The 11,494-nt window shown below is 35.8% G+C and overlaps 1 pseudogene; it reads left to right on the top strand.

Moving 5' to 3' along the window:
- Positions 1–2,376: 2,376 nt before the first annotated feature.
- LOC149532599 (galactoside 2-alpha-L-fucosyltransferase-like) lies at positions 2,377–9,004 on the top strand (annotated as a pseudogene).
- The last annotated feature ends 2,490 nt before the right edge of the window (positions 9,005–11,494 follow it).

Raw genomic sequence — 11,494 nt, 5'->3', positions numbered from 1 at the left:
TAATGAATATTATTCATTAATGTTGGGTGTTAATGAATTATTCATGAATGACTTACTCTTGAATGCTGCGTGTTAATGAACTTTGTGTTAATGAATTATTCATGAATGTTGTGTGTTTATGAATTTTATGTGTTAATGAAGTTATCATGTGATTATAATGATTGAATGTTATATTTCAAAAATGGATGAATTGAATGTTATTAGTCGAAATGAAGTTCTTCATTATAGGTACCTTTTTAGTTTTAAAAGCATGATGTCATGTTTTAATATTGTATAGTTTTTTCCTTAAGTTAAAGTATTCTTGTACTATAACAACATAATTTATGACCATTTTAGTAACTATTCTAACATTGCTTTATGACAAATCCTATTTTGGCAAAGATGGCAATAAGTGGTGCTATCTATTCCTTGGGAGATTGGATTGCATAGGTCTGTATCTCAAAATCATTTGCATGTGGTAGAAATGCATACTTACAACCATTTCATTCTACATTTAAAAACATTGATGATAATATTGCTTCTTTTAATTTATATTTTTGTTTATAGTCACTATAAATGTTGCAACCTTAGTCAGCTTTTATAGGCTATGAAGAACATATTTGAATACTACAATAATTTTGTGGTTAGGCAATGATAGTGATTCTTCTAAGCCAAAAGATGAGACAACTATGTTTCATCTTAAGATGGCAACGGAGTTGTTCATGTATGATTCCTTTCTTTAATGGTGATTTGGATGTTTTACTAGTTCTAAATATGTTGATATAGTGCCTATTCAACATTGTCTGTGTATACTAACTTTTTGTAGTGTAAAGTATATAATCAACATCTTTTTGCAACTCAAATGTTCAGACAAGTTGAGAAATACTCTATCCACATGCATATTCCATAGCCGGCTACCTTTTCTTGTCTTCGGTAACCTTGGTTTCTTGGGCTTTTTGCTCTGGTCATGATCCTTCAAACTATTTGGTTATAAAAATATCTTGTGCCAAGATAAGTATTGAAAATTTGAAGGTAGTTTGACAATAACTCATAGCTACCTCTTGTATTGGACACAACTAGCTATCTCATTTCTAACCTATCAAAAATATGATATGGTTGTAAGAAGTCTATAAGGTATATTTGAAAAGCATACACTCTGATAATCATTACTTATTCCCTTGCTTGAGTCTTCAAAAGTGACAAAATACTATAAATTTTGAGTAGGTCAACTATCAAACACATACTTAGTAAATGGGCAAAGGGCAACCATTTCAGTTGAGAAAATGCAAGCATGATACAAAATATCTAAGAAAATAGAAAAGAAGCAAGAAAAGCCAAAATTTTAGTGACAAAGGATTTGTATAGATGGGATATTAAGGATTAGACTGGAAACACCAAGAGGTGTAAGAGGAAACACATACATGATTGATTAATTCTCGGAGGAGTGTAGGCCTAGTCGAAGCTACAGAAAACATCAAATTACTATTTTGTATTGCTTAAGGAAATGTTTTATCTTAAATTTTAAGATTTAATTATTCAATACCATGGTAGAGATCCTTACATAAAAGAGCTAGATCTCAACAGTCCAGCTTACTTCATAGTATCAATAGCATCATATGGAGTTTTTTCTGCCTAGTTGCATTTTTTATTATATTGTTTTCAATGAGCTCTTTCTATTTAAGTACATTTTGATTTACCATTCAAAATTCTTTAAGATATTGGGAAGGCTTTCATGTGCATCATGACTTCAGTATTTCAAGACTCATCAAGCCAGTGGCTTTCCTACAACGTGTCATTTAGAATATTGATATAAATGCAATATTTTACTTCTAGACATTATTTTTTAATAGGATCAATTGATTTTGATTTTAACTAAATAAATAACCATCTCTAGCAGTTTTGGTCTGAAGCATGCTAATGGTTGTTTCTTTTCTGTCCTATATTTTCAATTTAGAAATGCTTGTTGGTCCTGATGATGAGCTTCTTGATAAGCTATGTAACTTGGAACCACATCTAATAGAGCATGTTAGCAATGAGATAATGGACCAGGATCCCAATGTTTAGTGGGATGATATTGGTAAATTTAATATGGCTGAATGAATTGATGATAATATTATTCATGTTTATTTCTATGTACCCATTAACATTAATATATATTTTTCCAAAATTATACTGAAGTTGGGCTAGAGTATGCCAAAAAGTGTGTGACGGAAATGGTCATATGGCCTCTATTGCAACCTAACATCTTTCAAGGATGTCGCTCTCCAAGCAAAGGGCTCCTCTTATTTGGCTCTCCTATAAGTCAGTCTAATTTATTCTCTATTCTTTATATGTTGGAAATTCATTTTTGTTTACAATAAAGTACATTTAATTTGCTCTTAGGGTACTAGGAAAACAATGATTGGAAAAACTATTGCAAGAGAAGCCAAAGCTACTTTCTTTTATATTTTTGCCAATTCATTGACGAGTAAGTGGGTAAGTTTCTAATAAAATCATGCTTTCAAGTTCTTTTATTGTTTTGATTCTTGAATGTAGAAAGCCTTGTATAATTATTTTTCTAGGGAAGCACTTGTGCTTAACGGAAGTCTTACATAATAAAGATAACATCAAAAAACATAACAAATGGTTTTTGTTTGTGAGAAATTAGACACATATACGAATTGCATGTGCAGGTGCAATTTCTAAAGCATATACCATGGTTGTTTCTAAGGTCCAATAACTATTTTGTCCGCTCTCTCTACCTACTACCCTCATTCAATGAGGAATTGAACCATTTATTTCCTCAAAGAGATTCTATTTTTCATTATTTAGGTAGGTACCTATTGCACCCCACCAATCCAGTCTAGGGCTTGATTACTAGATTCTATCAAGCTTATCTAGCTCATGCAGAACAAAGGATAGATTTGTGTTGTGGTCTCCACAACACACACCCCATTCCTTACTAGGAATGGGGACCCCCTACTTTTTTTGACTCCCGAACTCATAGTTTGGGAGTCGGGAGAAGAAAACTCAGTTAAATAAGTTAGAAAGTTGAGTCCAAATTTTTTTTTTAAAATAATAAAATAATAAAATAAGTTTTCTAGAAGGACTTCTTTTTTTTTGCGTTAATTAATCATTCTTTTTTTTTTGTGACATGCAGGTAATATAATCAAATGGTGTCCACATCCGGATCAACAGCAAAACTAGTTGCGTACAAGTTCCAAGGCGTAACCCCAAAGTCATGGTTGCATGATGAATATCTGAGATCAAAGACATAGAACTTGGACATATAGACTTGGGAGAGTTTTTGAGGGTTTGTAACAACCCAACTGAAAGATCTTCTTTGAGATCCGCCTTAATCTGATCCGGATTGGTAAATGCAGCATCACATCCTAGGACCATTTAGTCAGCTGAATTGATTATGACCTTATCTCAAAAAAAATTTCCTGAGGAAAGGGTGGTAAAGAGCGTCATTGGTGAAGTGGTCTTAGATCTACGACCTGATAATATCAAGAGGTTTTTTCACCTACCTAGAGCCGATCAGTTTATCAAGCTTTCATATGAAGCAGCTGAGAGGTGGCACAAGGATCATTACCAAGAGGCCATCAACATCACATATTCCTCATACTTCATTGAGAAGCCATCTCAGGGGAATACAATCAGTAAAGTAGATATGACTCGAGGATACATGAAGGATGACATTGGATATTTAATCATTCTCTTGACCAGAGTTATGGGATTGTCTGTAGTAGGTCATCTCGCTCCATTCATGGTTAACTTCATTAAGACCATCAGACATGCAAAGATGCCACTAGATTGGGCCACCACACTTAGTGAGAACTTGTGTGACCAGTTGCAAACAGTAAAGGACAAGAAGAAGTTCTATATGACTTCTTATGTGGTATATCTACTTGCAGCAAGAGCCACCAATTATCTCGGGTTGTACAAGAAAGGCAGTATGCAGGATCCTAATGCATGGCCATATATAGTCTATCCTCAGCTAGTTAAGAAGAAGCTCTCACCACAAAGCAATGAGTACAGGATTGTGAATGATGCCTTCATCTTTGCCATCATTTGATTCATCAAAGGGGATTATGGGAAGAGATTGTTTGATGAGGCCAAGGCACAGATCATAGCTCTTGGTGCATATTTCATCCAGTTCCAAACATTCACATACATTCGGGTTGGTGGTGCATCTATCCATCAAAAGAAGCTCCCAAGATACCCAAGTGACAAGTTAGTTCTAATGGAAATTTCTCGGCAGATTGAGTCAGCTTATGAGAGGATCAAGAAATAATGAAGGCCTTGTTGGGATTGGCCTTTTGTAATAGGAGCATACCAGGTAAAGAGAAAGCAAGATATCCCAACTTTCAAATGGGAATGGGAAAATTATCCTCTCGAAGAATATAACTCTCCCTAGCCATTCTTTGACAATGTTAGTAAAGTGGAAAATCAGGCAGGAAAAGAGTTCTACCATGAAGACGCCATTGAAGATCATTGGATGAATGCCACAAATGACTATGATGTTCGTATTAGGGACTATTGTAGAATGACTTTGTATTTAGCAAAGAAGGCTCTCCATTTGACCATCCTGGATGAGATAAGGCTACAGGATTCACAAGAGTTACTGGATCCCTTATTCAATATAGATAAAGTTGGTGAGAGGCCCATTTTGAATGCAGAAATTGATAGAGAGGAAGGAGATGATATTAATAATCAAGCAAGACATGTCATAAGAATGAAAAAGAGTTGGATTAAGAAACCCTTTTCACTTGATCCAATTTCGGATACAGTGATATTCCATATACATGCTCACCCAGAAAAGGTAAAGGGGAGGAAAGTTACAGCTCCTACCTTTGCACTCCAGTCTCCTATCAGGCTAGAAACAGTCTACCAGCTTGATCGTCCAGTGGGATACTACCATCCATTAGAGAAGAAGAAGGAAAAGACAAAGAGAACCTCTCCTCAGAGGATCCAGATAGAGCATGTTGAAGAATAGGCTTCTTTGCAGCAACATGAATCTACTCCCTAGGACCCCCAAGACTCTGGAATTTCTCATATCCAGGTTGATTTTCCATTACCTCCTATTTTATCAAGCCAACAAGAAGAGGGAGAGATTCCAGAGACATCCATTCATCCGATGCATGAAGAGCTTGCTTCTCCTATGGTTCCACAGAAGCAAAGGAGGGTCAAGGTTAGAATGAACAAGAGGCAAAGAGTTCATAAAAGATTAGTACCTAATCTATTTGTTCCTAAAACCATCCCCGAGGAAGAATCAGATGAGGATGAAACAAAGTCAGATGGGGAGGAAGAGCAAGTGCCTCTACAAGGGAGAACCCGACTGGCCAAAGCTATACAATTGGAAATAAAGAAGAATGTCACAAATACCCCACCACCCACCCGAGCTGAAATGATAGAACTCTCTTCTTTGAAAGATGAAGTACAAAGATGGGTGAATGAGTAAAGGGAGCTAGGTGATGATATTCTCTCCATTCCTAATTTTGATTTCATGCCAGTGGGTACAGAATTGGTTGGAGATAAGATTAGAGATACTCCTACAGGTGAATTTCAACAGCAAGATTGGACGTAGATGCCACCTAAGACACAAGGTCCTCATCCAACTCCCTCATCTTCACCTTAGGTTATGATGGTAGATAAGGTTTCAGTGACACCTCCACCACCGAGTTCAGAGGAACATATTCAGAAGGAATCATCATTAAAAGGAGAACTAGAACCAAGGGTTACTAGTGAGCCATCAAAAGAGGCACAGGTAATGGAATGTATACAATAGCCTTCCCAGGAAGTTGAGGATCAAACTATGGGATCTACAAAAACTGAGACTACAAAAGAAGAACCCTCACAACAGGAAACTCCAAGCAAGAGCGACAGAGGGAAGGAGTTAGTTGAACACATCCCTTCATCATCTACAGCCAAGGTTACAGAAAGACATATCCCAAGATGGTTCCAGAAGGAAATAATGAGAAGTGCTAAGTATCAATTCTTTGCTTCAGAGGATGATATTTGTGACATTGCAGAGATTTTGAACAAGACTGACTCTCCATTACAAGATGCAACACCATTTGCATTCATTACTACTACTTGAAACCAGGACTTATTTGCATAGGTGGCTCACCCTCTGAAAGATACAGATGAAGAAGTTGTCAGCCTTTAGGACTATGAAGTGAAGGATATCATGTTAGGGAAGCCTAAACGGGATACTTCTAGATAGATGATGACTATGGGAGTCAAAGAGGTTCTTAACCATATGGAACATGATGAGATTGAAATCAGAGCACTTCGAAGGTAAGTTGAGATCTTGAAAGGATATCTAGCTAAAGTTATTGGTCCTCTTGATTCTGAACACCCTGACAAGACTTTGACTACCATTCTTGAAGAGGGGGAAGGTGTACGGCTCAGTCCATTCTTGAGAGCTTGTCAGGATTGGCGAGAAAACCTTGAGGATAGGGGTGTCACTATAATTACAAGAAGTCTAAAGTTATTACATGCTACACAAGAGAATGTTGATAAGATCATGGCAATTTTGAGGGAGGACTTTAGTATTATGGATGAGGTACGGGTTTGGAGCAAGGATTTGCAAACTCTACAGGCCATAAAAGGACAAAGGTACCACATTCTGATTGATGTATATACTGGAGAAGAGCTAGACATGATAGATGATTGGATAGAAAAGATTGCAGAGGGAAATAAAGTGATGGAAACATTGCATGATGAGATACATAAGCTCAAGGACCAAGCCTGAGAGCAAATTTTGGAAGCAAAAAAGTTATATAGTGATGCATGCTTGGATATTTTTGAAGATGAAGAATGAGAGAAGCTTTTACCAGTTGAGGTAGTTGTGGAAAACTTCATAAATACTTTAGAGGAAGCATCTAGTGATGAAGACATCAGACAAGCCTTTAGGACAAAAGAAGCATTGTTAGAGTTGGATACCAAACTCAAAGATTTTGCAGAAACTCGAATTGAGGTGGGCAACTACAGACAAAAGGTCAAAGATAAGTATGAGGCTTTGAATCTTCTTGATGCTACTAAGATTATTGAGATTATAGAAAAATTCAAGGGCAAACATCCAAACATATCTTTAGGATAAAGATGAGCAAAACCCAGATGCCAGAATTTCAATTTTGACACTTAGTAAAATTTTGAGATTTTGACCCAATCGAGGTCTATAACTCCACAGGTCCACAACTTCGCAATTCAGAGGTGCACCAACAGTAAATTGCCAGTTCCAAAAATAGCACTTTCCATGCATTGGAAATGCATTTTGATGGCCAGTTAACTCCGACACACATCAAGTGAAGGGCCAGCTTCTATTTTTGGTGTCTCCATGCACTTCTACTTTGACTGATGGCTTCCTCCTACTTTATCTCTCATGCTTTCATTGTTTTTGACATGTAAAGGGCTCATGCATACAATTAATGAATAAAATATGGATGGAGTCCCTCTAAGCACCAGTTAGATTATCAGTTTGTATATATTTAGTTTGTTTTAATGTTTTAAAAGCATTTTATTGCATCAAGATATCTCTCTCTTAACACAAATTGAGAAGATGATTTCTTATAAATATCCCATTGTTAAATGTAAAAAGGGTTGTCGTTATTATGCAATAAAGTTATGCTTTTGGTGCTAGCATTTGGAGTGTAGTTATTCTTGCCTGAATGTGTCATTATTTTGTGGATTTTATTCATGAGATTGTGATTGAGCCAAAGGTTTATTGCGTTGTTTCTAGTTGTGCGATCTTTTAGTTCTAGTGTTTGCTACAGATATATGAATTCCTTTGACGTAACGAGCTTGAGAAGAGATCACTCGATTGTGTCTACATAGCTTTTTGTCTCACATGAGTGCACTTTTTGTGGCCTTGTGATTTGATGAAGAGTGAAACATCATTCAATTTGTTAAAGATTCTCACCGACGATTGCATCAGTGGATTCTAGGAAGCGCTACTCCTATTTTTATTGGTTTCCTATTGATTTCTTCAAAGGTTTAACTTGCAGCGCATTGTGCTCTGTAGCTTATGTCCATTTAGGAATTTCAATTTCAAGTTATTTGATTTCATGTTATTTTCTTTTAGTTTCATTATTTTCTTTGCTAACCCCTCCTGTTAGAATAGGACCTCATAGTAGCTGCATTGTTAGAGTTGCATTCATTGAAAAATAGAAAATACAAAATTTTTGTTCTTTTGGTGTGATATTTTGTGACAGCGAACATATTTTACTTGATTCCAAGGTAAAAGAGTTTTAGAACCAGCAAAGGCCTCCTCATGAACATTCACATTTATCTTCTACTAAGCGAATTTTGGTACGTCACAAGACAAACACTGAACCTTGGAGTGAGTCCCTAAAAATATTTGTTTTTCAAGAGAGGAATTACACTATGGATTCCTACCGTTGACCTCATGCAAAATGAACGCCCAATAGTTTGTAGATCAGAACATATGATCCCGAATACTTCCCACATATATCAAATTAGGTTTTGGCTTGTACTCAGAAGAACAAAATTCTACCCAACATATCTCATAGTGATGAATTCCTTGAACCTACATATGAAAATGGATTTGTAAAGAAGCCTAATGTAGTATGAGTAACCTCTCTAGGTTTTGGGTACTATGAAAGAATCAAAGACTTGTGTTGGGAACACCCTACCATAGATGGGCAGATTGTGTGTCTTTTAGCCTAGTCATGAAGAATGGCAGCACACTAAAAATCAATCTCACGGTATGAAGGCATGGGTAGAAATGTATCTTCTTTCTCTTTGTGATGTACTTATAATAAGCCCATGGTCCACATTTGGATATGTAGCTCAAGGTTTTGCAGGCATAAAACCTTTGATTATGTTTAAGCCTAAAAATGACACTATTCTAGATCCACCATGTCATAAAGTCATGTCAATGGAACCTTGCTTTCATGCACCTCCATTTTATGATTGTCAAGTAAAGAAAGGTATAGATACTGGAAAAGTCTTTCCATATGTATGAAATTATGAAGATTTTCCTTGGAATCTCAAAGTGGTAGAAAATGATGAACTATAGGTGTTTCTACTTTTGGGATCTAAATGATTTATTGCAAACATCATTCATAGAGATATGCATATTTAATTTATAATGCTACAGTGAAGCTTTTTGTACTTTGTTATGTTGCATGCATAAACATGTTTAGAAGGGAAAGAATAAGATGTTTGTATGTAGAACACTCTACTATAGATAGGCTACTTGTGAGGATCTTTCAGCGTAGCCATGAAGATTGGTTGTAATCTGAAAATCATAAACCAATAATATTTGTAATCTGGCTTCTCTATCGTTTATACCAATGTTCATTTTTTCTCATAGAATTCTATGTATATTTCCTGGCTATGAATTTACAATATTTGTATGTCAATATGCTCAAGTTGTAATTCTTATGGTAATTTTGAATTTTTTGTTGGTTCTTCCTTGAATGACAAGATTATTTCTTGTTTTGTGTAATCTAGCTTTCCACAGTCCAGCCAAAAGAAATTGCATTGCATATTTTCTTAGCTAGACACATATGTGTATAAATATAATTTTCAACATTAGATGCACTGGAGAGCATTGTTCCTAAATGAAATCTCTTATATGTCCAGCCAAGAAAATCTAATAGCTTGTGTTATAGTAGCTAAAGCTTTCTTTGTTCAATCTTTTACTTAGCCCCTCCACCATACCAAAATCTCAACCAAGATTCTCACATTGATCACAACACCTTGGATCACCTTATCATGGTCTATCTATCATGATCCACTCCAAACAATCCATCTTTCATCATTCTTCACTATAGTCCTTCTAGGTCTGCCTAGTAGCCCTGTCTAGATAGAAATTTGCAAATTCCATGAAAAGTTTCCAAACAGCCTAGTAAGTTGATTACCCTTCCAAATTACCTTTCCAAATACCCTTTTTGGAGTTATTAAACCCATCTTAAACTCAGACCTTCATGCCTTGACTGGTGAAGCCTTTTATTATTGATTGCACATGCACTAGGCCTAATTAGCCTAGCCCAATAAAGAAGCTCTATCCTCCACTACCCTCCAAGACTCAAAAGACCTAAAATAGTATTGGTAGAGAAAAAAAATACCACCACTTTTAAACTTAGATTTTCTAGATACTCGCATCTACACTACCAACCAACAAACCCTCATGAAATGGGTTAACAACCTAGGGCTTTCTAGAAAAAACCATTCCCTACAACACACAAGTTTGAATTTGACTCAAACACCTTCAAACACATATCCAACCATTACATCCCATTTCTATCCACCGAAAACCTTCCAACCAAAATTGGTCATAGTTTTGAGTAAATCTTCAGTGATCCATTTTTTATAAGTCACAAGAACCTATCTTTCTGAATCTTGAATGGTCCACTTAGCATTCATTGCATCTAGGTGATGCTCATAGAGCTGAAGGCTAAAGCACTAGTTCTTTTGAGAGGTCACCCATTCTAGTACTATAGGTTATAACACACTTAACTATGGAGCTTTCCGCACAGTCAATCCACTTAACTTGTTACCACTGGGCCCCTTCAAAAAACTTTTAGCAAGCATTGTGCTTTCTGAACCATTGTATATAATAGATCCCAAGGTTTTTTTTTCCTTCTAAATAGTTTGATTCTTGTTGTTACTAATCATGGATATGCAGATAGGTGAAGGTGAGAAACTAGTGAGGGCATTGTTTGGAGTTGCTTGATGTCGACAACCTGCAATAATATTTGTTGATGAAATAGATTCTCTTCTCTCTCAAGTAAATATGCCATATATTTTCAAATTCATATGTTAGTCTATAGAAAAACCATTGCATTATAATCTAAGAGGAATACTTAATTCTTATCCATAATCATGGGTGACAGTACAAGCCAGAAGGAGAGCATGAGTTGAGAAGAAGATTAAAGACACAATTCCTTATAGAGATGGAAGGATTTGATGGTGGAAATGAGAAACTTCTTCTAATTGGTAGTCCTTATAAACCAAATATATATTTTAACAAACAATAATAGGAAATAATTTCGTATGCTTTTTATTGTTCCAATCAATATACTATTTTGTACAGTTTTCCAGAGTCTACAATAACCTAAGTGCCATATATAGGAAATCAGAGCTTTCTTATTTGTATTTTTTCCTTTGGTGTGCTTTCATTTTGGAGTAAAAAGAATGTTTATAAATTTTGAATGCTTAAAATTTGACATGCAATGGTTTGGAGTAAACATAAAGTTTTCGAATTCGGAATGCTCAATTTTCTCAGTGCAATTCAACTAGAACATATTCTTCTAAACTACGTTGTTCCCACATCCCAACTCCGGCTTATGCAATACTAGTTTCTATCTTTGTTGATACCAGGGCTGCCTACACACTACATCTAGCATTCTTTAAAGAAGAAAATATATCACCTCCTCCTTGCTACCTCAAGCATCATCTAAAGACTAAATCAATAATCCTTCAAGATTATCTGTATCCCTTAATGGCTAGTCTTGCATTCTTACACTTGCACGGGAAGAAAATAGCTATGGGAGGGTTAATA

The sequence above is a fragment of the Cupressus sempervirens genome, chromosome 10, assembly GCF_028749045.1.
Source record: "Cupressus sempervirens isolate cs-2001-9-10 chromosome 10, ASM2874904v1, whole genome shotgun sequence".
NCBI lineage: Eukaryota > Viridiplantae > Streptophyta > Pinopsida > Cupressales > Cupressaceae > Cupressus > Cupressus sempervirens.
Note: the sequence above shows the minus strand (reverse complement) of the source record. Positions and strands in the feature narration are given on the sequence as shown.